The sequence below is a fragment of the Anas acuta genome, chromosome 1 (assembly GCF_963932015.1).
Source record: "Anas acuta chromosome 1, bAnaAcu1.1, whole genome shotgun sequence".
Classification (NCBI taxonomy): Eukaryota; Metazoa; Chordata; class Aves; order Anseriformes; family Anatidae; genus Anas; species Anas acuta.
In genome coordinates, this window is record NC_088979.1 from 75045553 (window position 1) to 75066168 (window position 20616).

At 40.3% G+C, this 20616-nt stretch overlaps 1 protein-coding gene and 1 long non-coding RNA gene across 12 annotated transcripts in view; one reads left to right on the plus strand and one right to left on the minus strand.

Moving 5' to 3' along the window:
* Positions 1-20616, plus strand: part of TBL1X (transducin beta like 1 X-linked) — a 198415-nt gene that overhangs the window by 55028 nt on the left and 122771 nt on the right. For 4 of the 10 annotated variants that reach the window (XM_068682540.1, XM_068682549.1, XM_068682557.1 and 1 more), the window contains exon 3: positions 13318-13440. The exons of the other annotated variants lie outside the window; for them this stretch is intronic. The gene's annotated coding sequence lies outside the window, so the exon portion shown is untranslated. The remainder of the gene's footprint in view (positions 1-13317; positions 13441-20616) is intronic. 10 annotated transcript variants of the gene reach the window in all.
* Positions 5691-13786, minus strand: LOC137856816 (uncharacterized). 2 transcript variants are annotated; one of them, XR_011096809.1, is made up of 4 exons: positions 13470-13786; positions 11386-11521; positions 10267-10929; positions 5691-6061 (listed from the first exon to the last, which is right to left on the minus strand). It is a non-coding gene; the product is annotated as an uncharacterized lncRNA (long non-coding RNA). The 2 variants fall into 2 exon arrangements; XR_011096810.1 differs by having other exon boundaries at positions 10267-10418; positions 13470-13773.

Below are 20616 nucleotides of genomic sequence, written 5' to 3' on the forward strand. Positions count from 1 at the left end.
TCTCGTTATCAGTGCATTTGATTCTAAATCTGTTCTGTGGTTTAATCATGTTCTTGTGCTGAACTTATAGACTGGTATCTGTCATGTCACTGCATAAAAAAGTATATTACATTTTGCCATAGTATTCACCATGTTTCTCTCTTTGCAATACAATAGAAGACAAAAAAAAAAAGAAAAAGTATTCTTCATTGGTTTTAATATTAAAGAGAAATAAATATGTACCTTAAAATATGCTAGGCTTTGTAAGCTGTACACACATAAGACTTATAATTAATTTACAACTTGGAAACATTTCATGCCTGCATTCTGCATGATCATTCTTTGATTTTTAAGTTAGATATTGAATCACAAATAATGCTAATGCCTGAGACATTATTATAAGTAACTGGTTGCTCTCTGGTGCATTTGTTGTTGTCACCGAAGTTCTGGTTCCTGCGAAAATGTGCATCGTCAAACTCGCACTCATTGTGCACAGTTGTAGGAACTGGGACCATGAACTCTAGTGAACAGGTGTAAGGTTTATTAAAGGAGAGAAACTCAGTGTTCTTAAATGATAATGGCATGTTTTTAAATTGAAATTGGCTCAACAGCTCTGTTTTAAATCCAGCAGGGACCTTTGAGAGAGCTTTTTGCCTTGCTTCTTTTAACTTTTGCACTAACGCACAGCAAATGTTTTCATTTATTTCCTGTGTTATCAGTCCTACTCTGCATATTTTAGCCTATTGCTTTTGACAGTGATGAAAGGCAGGTATTTCCTGACCTTTTGTATTTCGGGTGCTACATGAGTTCAGCTGTTCATTTCAAGAATATTTTCTTCTTCTGTCTTGTTCCTGTTTTGTCATTTTGAAGGTAGCGCTAGAAATTCCAGGTGCAATTGCAGTCCTTTTGGAATAGCAATTTAAGTTTTGTGGTTGTGTATGTGAAAAAGGAACTTGGCCATACAAAAGAAAGGTGGACATTCTGCTGCTGGGCTTGAGTATTTGTAAGGGTAGTAGCTCTTGGATGAAAAAGAGATCTTGTCAATTTTCTGTCACTTTTTACTTGGAAATTGTCCATAATTGTTGTTTGAAGAAGGCAGAATTGTCCTTAATTGTTGTTTGAGGAAGGCAGAAGTCAAGAACTGTTGGACCAACAGATGGAGATAATCTAGCTAAACTGTATAGTCTGTGCCTTTATGAATATGAGGTTGATCCCTACTCTAATTCAGGTGTTTTATCCAGTTTATTATTTGCCAGTTATTTGTAGTTACTGCATCACTTACATTTGTCCTCATAAAGAGTAGAAATTGAGTGCCCCGAGGCAAGACTTTCTCAGTTGAGCATGGAAATGAACTGGCCATGCTTTTGAAAGCAATTCCATGTAGCAGCCCTTGTGCCTGGTGTTCTGAAAAGATCTTCGGCTTTGTGGAAATCTGCATCTTGGTGTGAAACAGCATAAAACGTGTCAATGACGCAAGTCTCTGTGTACTGTATTGTGTTATTTTTCAGGGGTTGTTAGGTAATGTTCTGTACCTTAGTTTGTGGGCTGAAGTGAAGCTGACTGATAGAGCCCGTTGATGCTGTAGGATAAAGCTCTTCAGCTTATTTAGCAGTTAACCTCAGGGAGATTGTTATTATTTTTGTAGATCGTATTGTATGTTTCTGACAGTTTTTAAAGATATCATATGCTCTGCTGTTCCATTAGCATGAAAAATAGTCAAGAAGTCTCAGGGGGTTTAAAATGCTTTTTCTACAATATCTTTCTCACGGAGATTGATTAAGTTTCTAATTAGAGATGTATCAACTTCGAATCCACTGAAATTTAAAAAGGCTGATGTATGGTGAGACAATTCTAGAAGGTTGTTTAATCTTATGAGCAATTTTTGGTTGATTTTTGTAAATATATATAGTTTTCAGAGGGCTTCTTTGGTTGGAAAGTGGCGTTTGAGTAATGGAAAGTTTCAACAGCTGAAATTCTATTAAAAGGAAACCAAATTTATTTAAACAATTTTATTTATTAAATAATATGTTCTCAGACAGCTAATAGAATTGTACTTGCAGCCTTCCCCCATGCTTTTTGTCTTTGAAAGACAACTTATTTTGATCTGACCTAAAATGTTAATGAAATTATATCTCCTTGTGTTAGTTGCCTGAAGCCAAGTGTCACAGCTTTTCAGTGGTGTTTGGAAAGTTGTATATCACTGAATTTGAAAGGTACAAAAGTCCTGTGGTTGGCCTCAGCATTAAAATATATAGACACTTCTGCTTTATGAGGCTGTAAACCAGATAATTCATCACTAGTGGGGATCTGGAGGTAGCCATGGGCTTTTAAAGAACAATATGTTATATTACAAATTCCTTTGGAGGGGGAGTGGGTTTTTTTTAGGGATTTCTGGAGAGTGGGTGCCAATTATGAAGATGTTGTGCATCTAATAAACCATATATTTACCCGTTTGGTTTGTTTCTCTGTTTTGTTTTCCTAAAAGTCTGAGAGCATTCAAATCTTCTGTCATAATAACAATAACAAGTACTATTGTCTCTTCAAGCACAGGAGGGGAGGGAAAAAACGATTTATTTTTTTCTTAAATAGGTGAAATGTTCTCACTGCCTGTTCAAATAAATGATGGTGTGTCTACGGTAACACACACTTCACATGAACAGCAGTGCAGCTGTACTGATGCTGTTTGCCCAAATAACAAGAAATGAGAAGGAAAAGGAGGATGACAAGGGAGATATGTTCAGGAGATTGGCATTGTGGTATGAACAAATTTACTCTGTGGCTTTATGGGGAAGGGGGGCTCATTACAGGATGCTTGATGTGTTTGCTGCTTTTTGATATTATGAAAGCATCTTTAGTGATCCTTTTTGCAAACCAGCTCATGCAGTAACTGGCAAAACAGAAGCAATTAGTGGTGTAATCTCAAAGGGAATCTCAAGCTTCACTTTAAGTGCAATGATTAAATCCACTAAAATGATAACCATTGCTGCCAAGAACTCCTGTAATTGGTCACTAATGTATTTTGTTGTAGCAGTCGATAACTACTAGATTTCAGGCATGTAATTAGTAATGCATACACGTTTGGTCAGTAAAATTGAAAATCCTAATAACCGAGGCTGGAGGGGGCAGAAAGGAACACAGAGCTGGAGAACTGAAATAGCGCTCTGTTGATAGTACCTAACTAGAACTGTATGCTTCAATAAAACAAGTGTCCTACTGTGCTGGAATACAAATGGGCTGTCTGTGGCAGGATATAGCAAAGACGTTTGGCAGAGAGGGATTTGAAAGCTTCTGGCATAATGTAATTGAATTGGCCATTTCTTTAAAGATACAGCAAATTGTTTGCTGCAGCATTCATCATCATAAGGAAGGTCAGACAGCTTGCCAAACATATGATATTCATAATAAAAAGTAAAACGGTGACGCTTATATTTAAACACAAATCATATTATCATATTTGTAAAAGCTGTGGAAATGAATGGGAATATTTTGGTGGCGCTGAGGCATTAGTAATTTAAGTAAGATTGTAATTCAAGAGGGGAAAAGCTTATAGTCAGGGAAAAGACCCCCAGGGGACTTCAGCTAGTGAGCAACATATGATCCCCCTGATTTGCGAGGATAGTGGGTGTTTTGGCAGGAGTATTGCTGACTCTTATTTCTGATCACTTAAGAGAAGACAAGCTTATGTCATCCTATTTTTTCCCCTTTTAAGAAGACAAAGGGGAAAATAACAAAGAAGAAGGAATTAAGTGTTCAAAAAGAGACAAAATCTAAACTGAAGCATTGCGGGTGTTTGTTAGAATCGGTTATGTTGTGACAGAACAAGATGATGCAACACGCTGTAGCATATCTGAAATGTTATATGAAATGCTCAGTAGCGGTACACTGGGAAAACCCTCTCAAGTCACATCCAGAACACTGAACATAAATTGTATGATGACAGGGGCTTTGGGCCGCACAGTGATGCCTCTGCAAATGAGGAGCTGTTAGCTTTTGGGTTCTAACGCATTCAGGAGACTGGCATTTTGATTTCTTGCACCACTGCACCACTGATAGGGTTGGAAATGGGAATCAAAATAATTAGATTGGATATATAGATCCCTGCAAACCAGCCAAGAAAACGGCGAGGGGTGGGGAGAGCCACTTTCGATTCTAAAACGTGCCTGTGCTTTTTTTATGAGAGGGTGAGGACGGAAGATGTAAACTAGAGTGCAGATGCTCACCATTTATATTCAAAGCATGTAATAAAATAATTGAATATATGCTTCCTCCCATTAAAGCCTGTTAAAATCAGTAATAAAGTACATTAGGATTATATTAAAAGGCAGCTAAATTTTGGGGGCAATATATCTCTGTTACAGTACCAGAGAGGTACTGTACAGAGATAGGCAAGCTGGGAACCGTTCTTCTACATCACCTGAGGCATTATGCCTTGCGGATTCACGATTGTTTCCATCAGTACATTTGCCATTATTTTGTCCAGCAGTAGCTTTGCAGTATGCCCTCTAGCAATTTTTCCACGGGCCAACAGTTGTTCTTCTCCAGAACAACATCTTCTTGCTAAGTCACTCGCCATTTTCCCTTTTAAAAAAGACATCCTTCCCTTTATTCCCGAGTTTCCATATCTGATAGAAAATGACCTCCTTTTTCTGCTATGCAGATTCCTCCATCGGGTATTTGTAAACTATTACCCCCCCCCCCTTTTTCTTATTTTGTCATTTTTCACCTGCACAAATAGCTCTTTGCAACACCTAGTCAATGCAACAGTCTAGTAAATATTGAGTACAAGTCTGAAATAGCCTGGTAGTTTCTGTGCTCATCAGTGACAAGGAAAGCAGCGGACTCAGATCCTTTGCTTTGAAACCAAGTGTCCAGATCTGTCTCTGCCAATCCTATATGATAATAACACATGCTTGAGTATTTGCCCACTTTTGCAGAAAGCTGTCCTGTGTCGTGTCCTGAAAACAGTAGCTGGATTTGCAAGCAAAATTCAGCAGTTCGTACCTTGGGTTTTAATCACTGGAAAAATGCTGTGGTGAGCAGTTTCTGAGCATCCTTGTTTGGAACTAAATGCCAGCATTTTTTCTCTGTCTGGTCCCCTGCTCCAGGTCTCCAAGCAGTTTTAAAAGTTAGTTTTCTTACTATGCTCCTCAGTTCATTCTTTCACATTAGGCTACTCAATTATAATTAAAGACAGTAATGAGGAACAGCAAAGTGATCTTTTCCTCCTGATCTGCAACCCATAATATCTAAAACTCCTTCAAAAGTTTTCACTTGTCTACCTCAAGGTGCACTGCATCATATTGTACAACTTGCATCTAACGCCACCATTCAGTGATTTGGCCAAAAGTAAATACAGAGTTTTGGTATATGATTGCAAGATAACAAATAAACGGTGTATTTGTGCTATCCATATGGAATGAATGATGTGTAAATACTGTGGAGGTGCAGCAAAGGTGCAATGTGTAGGAGCAGCACTCGTACTTGACGGCTGGAATTCAGGGCATTTGGGGAAAGAGTTTGGGAGCTCTGGAGGAGCTCATCTTCCTAGTAGGAAAATGGTGTAATCCAATCTGTTTTGTCAAGTAGAGACTGAAATTGAGAAGTAATCATCATCTGGTAATGAGCATGTGAAGATGTATGACATGTGAAGGGTCTCTTATTTGGAAGATATGGAAATAAAAAGACGCATTGGAAATAAACTAACGGTAGAGTTCAAACAGGAAACAGATTCTGCTATTCCCCCAAAATTTGTAGCTATTTAAATTGGTAAATTGTTGAGATTGAGATGAGGAATTCATCATTAGCTGACATTTTTGCATCCCATTCAGATTAATTTCTTAAATACAGATTTCTTTCAAAGTTATTTTTAATGCAAAAATTGCATCTTTGAGTTAAAAAACAAAACAAAACAAACAAACAAAAAACTCGCATTACTGAGGAAACCCAGTTATATAATACTGGTCTCTTTTGGTCTTTGTGCTTCTGAGGGTCTTTCACTTAGAGGTTGTCTCCATATATACACAGATTATTTAGCTGAGGTGACAGCCATATGTTTCTGTGGAAAGTCACCACACAGTCGTCACTGCACAAAAAAAATGAAGAAATAATTCAATAATTTGTCCTGCTCCTAAAATTACCTCTGTAAGCACTGATGTCCAAAGTTTACTTGAATGTTTGGCACTTGTTCGGCACTGATGTTTCACATAAAGAATTCGAAAAACTGTTGTGGTTTTTATAATTTTTCCCTCAACCTTTATCTACAGTGGAATGGGCTGGCAGTATTACAGACTCTCTAAACAACATTTTATTTATGGCAATAATTCTGTAGAAGAATAAATCCCACAGAGAATTGGAAGAAAACAGGGAATGATGTATCTTGGCTTTTTCAGATTGATAACGTGCTGAATGTGAATGAATGCAAATGTGACTGACTTGAGCAAAGAGACCAAATGAAATACCTTGCACAGGTTCCATAATGTCGAAGAGGACTGCCACATTTGATCACCCATATTTTGATTACCACCGTTCAGTGAATTGTACTTTACACTGGCTGTGATAACAAGGCAGTGCGTTACACAGGTAATGTGTTCTATACCTGTTAAAGTGTGAAATGCTATTCAGTATTTCCCTTTCCAATGTATCAATATCCTTCTATGGTATGAATTCTGAGTAAAGGAAGCACCTTCAGCAACCCAGTATGGTGTTTGTTTTGTCAAGAGACTTGCAGACAGCTTTAATTCTGTATTTTAAGTGTTTAAAATAACACGATACAAACATCAGGATGTGCCACATACCTAATTGATAGTACTGTAACTCAGAGCAAATCAGGCAGTTTCTTCCTTATCATGAAGGCTTTTCTGTGCATTTTATCTTATGCTTGGTTATTGGAACCATGCTTAGTTTATATTAGAAGAAAGCTTCTACCATTGTCTTCAGAATTAATTATGTTCCATGAATATCTTACTCAAGTTATATCTTCAAACTTTTCACTGCCAATGCACGTGAGATGGGACTTTGTCTTTTGCTGTACAACTAATGAACCCAGCTCTTCATTACTTCATGTTGACCTTGCTTTGAAAGCTATCTGAAAATATGCAAAAGCATATGCAAATTCTTTTGCTTTTTCTGATCTCTTAAGTGAATATTTAGAAACATGGCAAATGATCTCCTCATGTGAGGTCATGTAGAATGGTGTACATTCTTAGTTTCTTTCTAAACTGGTGGAGGAATTTCATTTATGCACAAACTTAGCTGTAAAGAGATGCATACAACTTGTTACTTAAAAACATAGATAGGATGGCTGCCTGGGACTCAATTTTACCAAAGATGTAGAAAATGTTTGTTTGTTTGTTTGTTCTTGAAACAAAAACATTATGTTATCCAAGGGGGATGTGTTTTTGAAACTTGCTTTGTTACTGTAGTGGGAGTTTTAGACTTTTAAAGCATTAGTTAGTTGTTAAAGGAACAAAACCTTTCTCCTGCCCATGGATTGTTTAGAAAAAAATTAGGCTTGTTTAGGAAATGATAAGTGACAGCACTAATATATTACCCTCCCTACCTGGGGAAGTGCTTCCCTTATTTTTCTTTTCTATGCCCCTCTCCAGGAACAAAAGCAATACAAAAATGCAGATGTTGAAAGGCACGAAAATGTGTTTAAAGTATTTTCCTTCTGTCTTGGAACAATGGTTGCTGACAGCAGAAGGCTTGCTTGCTTGTTAAAATTAGATTTGAATCATCAGTGTAATAGCTGTAGGAAATTGTAGGATGGAAGGATGCCAGGAAGCCTATCTATATCTACCCTTGCAGTAAGTGTAAGGTGGTCCCTGAATGACTTTGGCTGGTTCCTCAGTTGAGTAAGCTTGCTGTAAATGATGAATTATGGAAACTGCTTTAAGCATCCTTAAGATAAAATATTTTGTACCTGAGCAAAAGCTATTTAGGTGGGGTGCCGAGAAGAGACACAAGGCTTTATCAACAAAGCAAGATTGCTGGTACAATTTAGGCTTCCTGAGCGCATGTTCTTGGTTCTTACATCTCCCTTAAGCAGGCCCAAGCTCTTTGCCTCTCACCATTTGCCTGCACTAAGATAAAAAATATATATATCTGTGTTTAAGGGGTTGGTTTACTGGGCTTTAATGATCTTAAGTACCCTGAGAAGTTTTCATGAGCCAGCTGTGAGTAAAGTAGGGGGGACTGTGCCCTCTCAGAAGCTGTGTCAGAACCATGATCATTTGGCTTTCTCTGTTTCTCCTCAGCTGTTTTAAGGCAGTCCAGCACCCAGTTGTTTCCTTGCTGTAGTTGTTATCCACTGGCTTTGCAGTAATCCAATCTGGAGAAGACAGTGACCTCTCTATGCACCTTAAAGCCATTCACAGAAATGGCTGTAATTCTGCTGATGCAGAACACAGCTGCCCATTTAAATCTTTTTTTTTTTTTTTTCCTTTCTTGCAGAGGGTCTGGTTATATCTCTGCTGTGTACTGGCTTCTATTTCATTCCTGATGTGGTTTTTGTACTATTTCCATAAGCAGCTTGGTTCCTGATTACTTCAGGGAGTGCTTTACGTGATATAATGGTAATTGATATCAGCTGAAGTGCTAAAGCTACCAGTCTCTAATTTAAATTAGTGCCAATTTGAGATGGGAGGACTGAAAGCAGGATTGTGCCTGGGAGAGGCCCCTGCTTTTGGAAATTATTTAGTTGGTTCTCATAGCAGAGTAAGAATTTTCTGACCTTCAGGTCATGTGGTTATTCTTTTCCTGGGTGGTAAAACAGAATCAAAGTGGTCGTGAGGGATGATCAAGGGGGAATTTCAGTTTAAGTGTTTAATGATGTTTAGTGCGTTACTGTTCTCTTCATCAGTGCTATGAATGCAATCAGACATATTTTAAAATAAATCTACATAAATAACTGGCTTATAATAATGCAGCATTGGTTTATATCTTTTTCTATCATTTGTTTATATCTACTCCATTTAACACTCTCTCTCTGTATTGTATGTATGTATGTATCCATCTGTATATATTTGGAGTTTATATATACAGTTATTTATTTTACTGAGACATAAGCAGTCCTACAGCTGGACTGTATCGTTTATAGGTATTATTTAATTGTTAGCAAATATTTGGAAGGCACAGGACCACCACAGTTTCGTGAGACTGGTATAGCAAACTTTGACAGTATACCCAAGAGAAAATTGAAAGCGTTGCCTGAGCTCACGAGGCCGCCTTGAGTTGACCTGCTCGTGTGTTCAGTTTATAGATCGTAAGCTGTGCTCCTGCCCGTGTACCAACTGGAAGAGAAGCGGGTTATGTGGGAGATTGTGCTGGAAGTTACTAATGTATTTATGGCTGAAGAAATTGTTGGGGGTTGTACTGTTGTTTTGCCTGGAGTCCTTACAGGGCAGGTAGAGTGATGTCCTGTCAGGTAGGCTTTGGGTAACCCATGTGAAGGTGGTTTGGTGGTTTGCACTGTTCCACTCGAAGCTTCTTCTGCTAAGTTGTTTCCAGAAACAGAGCTCAAGGTGTTTTGTGGTTGTTTTTTTTTTCTCCCCTGTACATTGAGTTCATTATTTATCGTTATATCTTTGATAATTAATTCAATTGCTTGTCTTTTTTGTAGTCATATTTATGGACTGTTGTTTGCCACGTTTGTGAAGAGGAGGACAAGAGCCATTACTTTCAGGATCCTAGTTACTTGAATTACCTAGAGCTTGGTCTTTTTCTTGAGTGTTTTTCCGATATATGTTTATAAAAGTAAGTCTAACCTAGTCTGTAAATGTAAGTGAAACTTAGTATATTAAGATTCTCATGGCCTTACTACTTACGTTATTGTTCAACTCAGCACATTGTAATATTGCGCATCCTCTTAATCATTCTGTTAGCCAGTATCATCTTTAAACATATTCCATGTCCCCATGGTGTCTACCTACCATCTGTTACTTTATCCCATTAGATTTCCACCAGATTTCCCATTTTCTCTCCAGCGTACCGTGCTGAAAAAAACTCCTTATAGTTTCCCTCATTGATCTCCCAGTTTAGTCGTAATTACACAGCTAATCAGATTATGGTGACTTTTTCTATTTCTCAGCACCTTGTACTTTCCAATTAGACCAAAACCATACTACAGAACTGCTTTTGTTGTTGTTTGGTTTTGGTTTTGTGTATCTGGAGGCTGTTCTCTTCATTTCTACACTCAGGTATTCATATGCATGCCGAATGAGTGCACATGGTTCTTTTAAGCACTGTTTTCTGTTCAGCTCATTTTATGTGGTAGGTATAAAGACTTACTTGGGGGTCTCGTTCTTCACAACTGCAGCATCTGTTCATGGAGGAGGGATGGCACAGCAGGGGCAGGCTGCTGCTGCCCCTGGCTATCTGTCCTTGTGCCCTTCGCTTTCTTCTGTGGGCAAAGGGGAGCCGACTCCTTCCATGGTTGACCTCTGCCAACATAAATGCAGGCTGCTGCAAAATGGACTGTCCTGCCCTCCCCTTATCCTTGACCCTCTGCTCCCAATATTGGCTCTGTAATTGTGCTGGTGCACAACGCTGAAAAAATGATTTTATTTGCAAGATGAGCTTTCAGTCCGATCAACAGCCTGATCCAACTCGTATCCCAGCCACATGGCAATGGTAGAGTCTTAAATAAGCCTAGGCTGGCTATTAATACACAATGCTGAGTCACTGCTGAAACACTTTAGTTTACTGTGCACCTTTTCAAAGCAGACTGCTGCTAATTCTAGCCTGAGCAGAATGTGCTATAAATTGCAGTTTTGGGCAATCTAGTGGTGAGTGGCTCAGCCGCTGGTGCCGAGAGGCAAGGTAGGCAGACGGGAGAAATACTTTGGTGGGTGTCTGCAGCTAAGCTGTCACTGCTTGAATATCACCGCCCAAACAGAAATTGGTGGAAATTCAGTCCAGTCAGAGAAAGCGGTTTTCAGTTTTCTGTAAAACCTGTAAGAAATATAGGATTCGTAGCAAATCTATGAGACGTACATATGAACGTTTGTGTTCTTACAACAAAGATGATTGATGTCAATAAATGTTTTTTTGTTGTTGTTTTTACTGAAATATTTTAACACGCTGGAGCTCAGATCTGATGACAGTTCCAAACGACTGTAATAACATCATTATTGTTAACTGAAAATTCCTCTAATGTTAGGTAGCATTGTTTTATAGGATAGGAAGGTATTCAGTCATTCCCTACTCATGTTTTATATTGCCAGATAAAGGCTTCCCTGCTAAAACTCCATGCTTTCATGACAAATGAGCTCAGCCAGTCCTCGGTTTCTGTCCATGTACTACAGGAATTAAACCGTATGGAATATTCCTGTGGAATATTTAGGTTCATTTAGAAATACAAAGATTCATGTGTACAAATTAGCTTCAGTCTTAATTGATTTAGAATACCTGATTAGACAACACAGCTGAGCCAGTGCAACTCTTGCTGCTGCTGAGAACACTGGTCCGACCCTCGCTTTTGTCTTCCCTCACTTCTGCCCATATGGTGCTTGTCTGACTCCTTGCTACACCATTGAACTCCTTCCTGGAAGAGATCAAGCCATTCTATCTAGTGTGATGTATGAAACAGGTGCGAGGAACTGTACGTTTTCTTTCTGGAAACTGTATTTCAGCACAAGGGCTGCAGGCCTAATGAGAAAAACTCTGGTGCCAAAAGGTACAAGCTAGATCAATGTGGGTTCATTCGTACTTAGAGTTTACAACAAAAAAGGAGTAGTCTAATTTTACATATGTCTTCCATGATATTTTTTTAGATATTACCACCTGTACACAATGTAATAGTCCTGTGGCAAAAAAAAAAAAAAAAAGCATTTCTAGCACAGATGGCATGATTGAGAGAGCTGTGGTTTTGCATACTTTGAATTTTAGTGGAGTGAGTGGACTTTCTACTCTTAAACTTATGATATCCTGCATTCCAAAATAAAAGATATTAAAAATGCTGCGATGCATGTATACTTGGCACAGAAACAATGACTTATTACTTTGTCTAGCAAAAATCAATGGCCACAGAACCAAAATGTTCTTCACCAGCCAATGATGTTGAACTTGGCTGTGTTTCAGTAATTTTCATAATTGATGATGGAATCGCATGTCTGAAATATGGGTGCTCTGCTTGTGTTTATTCTGACTTATTGGGCTTCTGCAAAACTGGGAAGCCACCTTTGGTACGGTGCCATCCCTTACAGCCGCCTCGCTGTAAAGCAAGGCACAAAGTGATGCTGTAACTTTGGGGAACAGTTCTGCAGTTCGTGGTGTTAAGAGGGTATCCAACCGGTCTCTCCTGGTTTAAAAACAGCCTTGGGAAGCATGGCTGGAAGCACAGATGTAAAGGTTGCATGGCCAAACTCTGTTCTTGTGCTCAAGAGCTGGAGCAGGCACTCCACACAAGAACCACCCATGTTGTCGTCTGTGTGCAGTGGGGCACCTGGCCTTGGCAGTCGCCTTGTGCCTGCTTTGCCTCCGTGTGGGTGAGGGCCCTGGTGTGGCCCAGAGGTGGCCGTGTGGGCACAAGTCCCCCACCATGTGGGCAGCCTTTGGGCCTTGGGGCCCGAGCAGCAGAGCCACATGCTGGCTGGGCGCTGCCTGAAGGCACATTTTGCATTTTGGGTGGTGAAACGAGCCAGGGCTCAGTGGGCGGCAAGAGTGGAAGCAGAGGGATTTTAGCAGCTTGGTTTTAGCTGCCTCTGCTGACAAACCCAAAGTGGGAACTTTTTTTTTTCCCCAGCAGCCTTGAGCGTGGCTGAGTCTGAACACATTTTGCATGGGACAGGAAAGGCATCTCCCTGAGCCTGGGGCTTTTCGCTGCCAAATTTCACAACACTGCTGCAAAATAGTGAGGTTTCCAAGAATGACAAGAAAGGGGATTACAATGGAAAACAGAAGTGAACTGAACTATAGGGGCATGGCTTCTTGCCCTACATGTGGGGCCAGCCCTTTGTATTTTCAAGTGATTAGCCATTTTGAATATCCGGAGCTGTGCACCTTAAAGAGTGCTCAGCAGTTTTGGCAGTCTGGTCCCCTAGCAAATTATTGGAGAGAGGTTACTTGCAGCTGTGTCACTCACAGAAATTACATCAGGTATGTATGTGCATACAGGTGCACGTACATGTGTGTTTCTGCCAACTGCACATTAAGATTGTTTTCTTCCACTTCTCACACCGAGATTGAGTTGTTTTTAAAAACAAGTCTGAGGCAATGCCTGAGACCCAGTGGCTCTGTAAAAGCAAATTTTTTTTTTTTTTTTTCCTAATGGTAGTTAATTTGGGTAATGCACGCACATAAGGAAGCAGCATTATTTCAGGGATCTCCACGGTTTTGCAGGGCCGCAGGGTGAAGCCAGCCGAGAGGGTAAGGCAGAGAGCTACAGCATATCGATTTGTCTGCATCCAGGCCTCCCCAGCCTGCCCCCGGCCCCATCTGCTGCCGCGGCGTGACTCATATCAGGCAAGTGCAAAAATGGCTGTGGTCGCTACCTGTTTGTGGGTGATTGGCTGTTTTTCCCCTCCGAGTGCTGCAGGCACGGAAGAGAGCAGCAGCGTATCAAGCACTTCAATCTGGTTTGCCGAGTGTAACAGCTTAAGAGAAAATGGCTGCCTTGTTTTCCAGAGCTGTCCTAGGGATGACCACGCAAGAGAAAATGAGGATCTGAGCATGAGAAATCTCTAAGTAGTTTCCCGGGCCATTTAGCATTTCTAAATACACGATGAAGGATCCTTTTTCTTTCCAGGTAGCTGCATGACTTCAGTCCTTTAAGATTTACCATTCAGCACAGTGCTTCGGGCTGGTCTGCCTGAAGGATGGCTGGCTCTGCTTACAGGCAGCAAAGGAGCTGCTCCAAACTGTCATAAATACTCCTTGGGAGCCTGCTTGATGCATGTGCCTGCGTGCGTGTGTGCGTGCGTGTGTAGATACGCATACATACATGCATATATATAGGAGGTGAGATTTTAGGCTTGAAATTTGTCATCCAAGGTGTTGGTTCTGTACTCACTCACTTCTGACTGGTTATATTAATGCAGTGTTGTTTTCTAAAGTATACAGTGCTTTTCTCCCTAAAAATGGCTTTCTTCATTTTCTCACCTTTTGAGTAACACGGCATTATAAGCAGACATTATGTGACGGGAAATAGAAATGCATATAACCGTTACATTGCAGCATCTCTAGGCCAAGAAGTTTTTAATATTAATGCAGAAATGATCTGCACAAACAATTCCCTCTGAATAACCTGCTACAGAATTGTCGTCTGTTTAAGTGCATTGTGGCATTTTTAGGTACGATAATATTTTTTTTAACCAAATTATGCTACTGTTTTGCAGCGGTAGGTGGTTACCTTCCATTCTTCAAAGGATTCCAAAATGCTTTAGTGAATTAATGCTCTCAGCATCCTTTTGAGAAAGGCAGAAATGTTATACAGACTTCTAAATTCTAGGAGAGCTGGAAAATAACTTAGTTGAAATATCATGGGAAGCCTTTCGAAAAGAGTGAGTAGGTTATCTGACATTTGGACCTTTAATGTAAGTGACTGTCTCACAGTCTGGTAGATTTAGCTGGGGTGGTTTGAGATGTGACAATTATCTGCTGTACCCATCTGCAGGGCTTAATCCTTCATCGACTGCTCTGGCAAATGTGAGCTGGCCTGTGGGCTGGAGTGGGAGCACTGGGGCCCTGTGCTCGTGTAGCCCCTCTGCCTCGTAGGCGGTGTGGTGGGGCTCTTGGGCCTGAAAATGCCAGAACAGTTCAACAGCCAGGCTCGTGACCATCCTCATCTCTTTAGAGTGTAACAGGGGAGAGGAAAAAAAGAAAAGGGGAAAAAAAACGAGTCGGGTATGTAGCCTTTAAATGTGGGCTTCCCTACCAACTTCCAAGTGGTGCTTTTAAAAGTGTTGATTTCAGGTTACTAATAGCAATATCAATATTGTGGCACTGATGTATGTAGATTTCTGCAGACTCGTTTCTTCCCTTGAGTAGGCTTTTCCTCTCCTTCCTGTCATCTCTTTAACACAATAGCACAATAAGCCTTTTCTGCAGAACCGGTGTTGCTTTTGAGCATAATCACGTCCTGTGCAGTCCTCATCAGTTGAAAGCAGAAGGGTAGCATACCCCTTCATTTTGCAATGGAGAGCTGTAGAGAGGGAGAGAGGTTTTGCCCCCCTTTTTCTTAAATTGACAGCACTGCAAAATCTCTGCTAGAGCACCTCCAATTCTGTGAATGCTACACTGCACATCAGTGCACTAGAAAGCACTAGGAAGCACTAGAGTGCGAATGTAGCTGATTCCCAAAGACTGGCTGTGCTGCTTCAGTGTCACTGCAAGCCCAGGGACCAGTTTGGAAAACTCTTTAGAGAGATCACTGCAGCTGTGCTGGTATCAAAGATAAGATGCGTTTCTGTGAATCAAGCACCTACTTTATATTTTCTAGAGATGTGTTGATAACTTTTCTTGTATTGGGAAAAAAGTGCTTTATCAAGGAACTATACATTCACTTTGTGTGTATATCAAAGGAATAGGAGGTAAACTAATTTGGAAGAGATATTGTGTTGTTGGTTTTTTTTTATGTATTTTTCTATCACTGTCATTTCTTTTTTCTAATTGTTGCCTTTGGAAAAGGGGAGAGGAACACCTGCAGCAGAGGAGGTAAAAATGAAACTGGAAAGTAAACTGCAGTTTTTGTTCTGAAAAACCCTTTGGAAGGAATACCTGTTTCATACTGCTGTGCCAGCATGGAAGCTGGCAGCGCTGCTCCTTCCCTCTGAGCAAGGCTTCACCGCAGTGCTTTGTGGAGTAGACTGGCTGTGCCACTGCCTGCTTTCATTACAGCCCTGGCTTTGGGTAGGTCCCGCAAGGTCTGTGACAATATGAATTCAGGCAGAGAGCGACAGTCTCATCAGGTGTTGTCAACTCTTAGAGATACCCGCTTCAAAACAAAGAACAAATTATTGTATCGAAAATGATGATTGATGTTTGTTCATTGGCCATAACAGCACTGCACTGTGTGGGGTGATGTACAGAAGCACAAGTTAGTGTGGTTAGCAAAGCAGTGCAGCTTCTTCAGGGCTATGCTTTACCTGGGCCAACTATATTTTAATACAGGAAAAATAAAACAATGTGGGACGTGCTGTGTCCTGCAGTACTTGGGCTAATAGGAACATCTCCTGTGCAGCATGGCCTGGAGATACACCCACTGTTTTATTTCCATCTCCCAGAATACATCTATCCTGTGTTGATTTTATTCTTGGATTATAACTTGTGAGGCAAGGATTATCATGTCTCTTTTTTATTTTTATTTTTTCTGGATTTTAAGAATTTAGTATTTTTAACTTACAGTCTTACATACAAGATACAGGCAGCAGCATAATACAAATAACTCTACATTATTATTCATCAAGGCTTCCTGTCCTTTGTTATATCATGTAAACAACTGTCTGGATTGGATGTTTCTGAGTTTCTCTTAACTGGTAGTTCTCACTAACAATTCACCAGTGTATAATTCTACAGAGAAGAATAGATAATTAAGGTCAGGCTAGGAGCTTTTATTTGTCTTTTAAAAAATTGTTGCCGAAATATGGTTTGAGAATTAGGCTCATCTAAGTGAATTCCAAATAGGTAAACAAAAAATAGAAAACTTATGAGAGAATTATATTGATGTTCTATCCTGCCACATAAATAAATTTTTCAGTGGGTTAATAATGTGGAGCTGATTTGGAAAGATCTTTGCTGTTATTTTTGTTACACTGTGTGGATGTTAGGCTGTGGATGTTAGGCCCTGAACCTGACCTCCTGTAAAATGTTTACAATTTTGTGTTCTCTGTGTTCTAAAAGTGAAGCAGCATCCATAGTCTCTTGTTCTTGTAGAAGTTCTCCTTTTTGACACAGTGAAACCAGAAACTAGCCATTTGCTTTGCAGGGCTGACGTGCTTGATGCTTTATTTTTCAATTTCATCAATAAGAGGCTTTTCCCAAATTGTAATGGTGCTCCGTTAACATAATGAAGTTACTTCTTATTCACACCAAAAAATCTGGTAAAGTCTCTCCACTGATTCTAGTGGGGTTATGTAAATGAGTAAAATGATTTATATTAATAGCTTTAATTTCTCAGCTCTTTATTGTAGGTTTTCTTGAAGTAGAATATTTATTTACAGCACTGCTTCAGGATGCATTGAGCCTCCCTGTCTGCTATACACCCCTTTGGCTTCTGACTTAACTGGGCTTTGAAGCGACAGGATGCTGTGCACATTCTGGTTTCCACAGAGTGGGGACAAGAGAAAAATAAAACTTTTCTTCGGGACTTTTTAACCCTCTTAAAGAATATGCTGTGTCTGTGTCTTCACAGTCAGGATCCAATTGCATGCCCACCCAGATACAAAACAAGTATATTCAATATACAAGGATTTGTTGAAAAGCGAGCCTGTAAGCACAGTGTTGCAGCCTCCCATCAGGGAGGAAATGTCTCTGTCCTCTCTCCTTTCTGTAGCATTTGGCACAGCTTCTGGGGATCAGCAGTGGGTGTTTAAATGAGAGAGTCCAAAGAGTTCTCAGAGGACCGAAAGTCACAAGGATGCTGACAGCTCCCAACGCCGAACAGAACTTTCCACACAAATAGATTTTCTTGCTGACATTACCAAGTAAATTCCATATCAGCCCTTGGATTCACAGTGATACACGAGGCCTAAACAGTCTGCAAATGGATTTTCTTCTATTGCAGAAAGCGGTTCTAGATGGAGAACCCCAGAGACAGAGCTTGCTTTCAGGCTTGAGCTCTCCTGTCTTTAAGCAGATGGAAACAACAACAAAATAACAAAGCACGTGTGGTTTTGTTTATTTGTTTTCTCTCTTTCAGTCACGGGCTTTTCAGTTGCTCTTCACTTAGTGTTGCATTTCTCAGCCTAGGTTTTGAGGCCGGCAGCCCATCCCCAGCAGCGTGTTGCTGCCCTGTTTAGCTGTTTGCTGTCCCCTGAGAGCGGGGTTGCCCTTTCTGCTGTGGTCAGCTCCAGGTGCCTCTGCTCAGGAGGACTGCAAAGGGAAAAGGGTAAATGGGCCTCCTCTGGGCCAGAAAAATGCTAGCAGAGGCTCTATCTGCCAGACTCTGGGAGCTTCTGTCATCAAAGCCAGTGCCATTTGGGAAGATGGGGCCCTTAATGATGCAGATACACTTTCTATGCATAAGCATGGTATCTCTGCTGGGCCAGAAGCAGCTTTCTAATGGACACAGGTCCTCAGATCTTAAAATCTGTCCTACTTTAGAAAGTCTGGCCACCAGAACTTAAGCTAAGGTGGATATATTATTCTTCCCTGCCTGCCCATTTTGGCAGCGAAGTACTGTTTGGCTTCCATCCTTTGCTTTGGTGGAAGCTACTTTGCACTGCTGATAGCAGTCTGAGGCTAAAGGTTGTTTCTTAATGCCTTTTGGCCCCCAGAGCACATCCACATGAGCAATGTCCCATTAACTGCAGGTAGCAAAGGCTTTTTGGCTTGGATGGCTGTGGTTTGAGAGAGTTAGGCATAATTATATTGTTTGTGACATGTACAAAAAAGTTGATTTTGAAAGATGGCAAATCTATTCTAAGGAAAAGGCTGCCACTTACATTGTAACATTGCAAGGTACTTTTTTAATGTGTACTCTTGAGGGAGGCTTTCTTTGTTTGTTGTTACTTCTGTTAGCCCTGAAACCATGAGGAAATAAAATTGAAACTGTATTTTTTCTGGAGCATAGAGTTTAAGCCAAGGACAGGTGAGGAAGTTATTGTGGGCTAACAAGTTACTTCATGTCTAGGGAAGAACACTAAGTTATTCGCACTACTTCTTGTGTGTCTGAAATGTCTGCACAGATACAGCACTGTGTTCATAACAGTAGTAAGTTATAGGATGTCTACAGGACCAGTTACTAAGCCCTAAATGCTGTGCTCTCCTGGGATTAAATTTAGGGAGGGACACTGGGGTCAGTGATAGTCACAAAGGTAGCCATGCACAAAAGGTAAAGACTACACAATTCCCTAGTTGCAACAAAGAGCAGAGTAAAATATTTCATTGTGGTTGTTCTGAGGAAAGGTATCCACTGGACTTTTTGATTGTAGCCTAAATTGAGAGCGTCAGCAGTTTGAAAGCTGTTCTTATCTGTAAATCGGACAAATTTGGTCTGGAAGTAGCAGAACACAAAAAGCATGGAGCTCAATAATGTTGTCACTAGAATCAGCCTTCACATTAAGATTCGCAGACCTGGGTTTGGACCTCAGATTCACCAGTGAAAATCTGGAGCAGTTTACTCTGTAATTTGTTTGATTCCCTCCAGACATACTTTGCTGTAACTGAGTTCAGACCCGGCCAACACAGTCCAAACTAAATCATTTACCTGTTTATTCACCTACGCGCTCATTCATATACATACCCACTAACATACATTTCCTATAAAGCCAAAAGACATGCACATATTTGATAAAAACTCAAAAATTTGAGTAATCTTGAAATTCGTGACTTCTGACAGCCATGAAAAGTAAGCAGCCTTATCCATTGCCAGTCCAGACAAATTAACTAGAGTTATCTAGTATCCTTTCTTTATATAGTTTCTTATTGTATTTTTAATCAATCTTCTTTTCACTCGTTATTTATTATTCATAGCATTAATGAGTTCGCTTCTTGGCTTTTATTTTCATAATAATTGGTGTCTCGGATGTTTTAATACAGTATCTGTGCTTGGTTTGATTCCTTGCTGTAGATGCTTTAGTGCTTTTTTTCACTGTGTGTTTTCCTATTCTGTCATCTGGAAATATTATTAAAGATATTATATACCTTTTCTTTATCCAAAGTCATGGTGCATCTGTTGACCTTCAGGGCATATTGCTGGGCCATCTGGTTTTCAAGGGAAGTGGGGGTCGGGAAGGAATGGGGAAGGATTTAAGGCAGAAGGAGATATTAGGTTACGTATTTATTATTTGATTAAGGTTTTGTTTTGTCAAAGGATAAGACTGATTGGTACTTTGTTACGGTGTTTGACTTTCTGTAGTGTCTGTTTTTTCTTGTTGTTTGTTTTGTTTTGGAGTTGTGCTGGTCCCAGAAAGTTGTGTGCGCCTGTACTTGGGTGTATCAGCATAAACAAAACGGTGTGGCCCCAAAGTGCTTTGAGGTGTTGACCAGCACAGCTCTTGCAGCCGTGTCTGTTAGCACCGTGATTGCATTACGTTGTTTAGAAGCTTGTTCCTAGACTGTGCTCGTCTCAACTGGGGACAGTGTTAGTTGCTAGCGAGGAATTAGCAGCACAAGGTACCAGCCTCATTTGAACCTAGAAAAATGAATATCTAGAACATGGCTGTGTTCTGGAAAAACACTTTTACTCCAGTTTTCCATAAAAGAGCCTGATTGTGACCACGTGTGGCTGCCCAGTTTAGATGATCCATAGCATGTGCACAGGAGATCCCATTCTGTTTCTGCTGTTGTCTCTCCAGATTGAAAGAATCTGATGTGCTTCTGTGGATCTCACTGGGGGCTGGAGGCAGAAGGGAGGAAAACAGAGAGCATTATCAGCTCTGAGGGGTCCCAGCTTTTCCAAATGGCCAATGTGGCAGTGGTTCCCTGTTTCTGATGAGGAGTTTAACATTAGTTAAAATCTTCCATTTTTTTTCCTTTTTT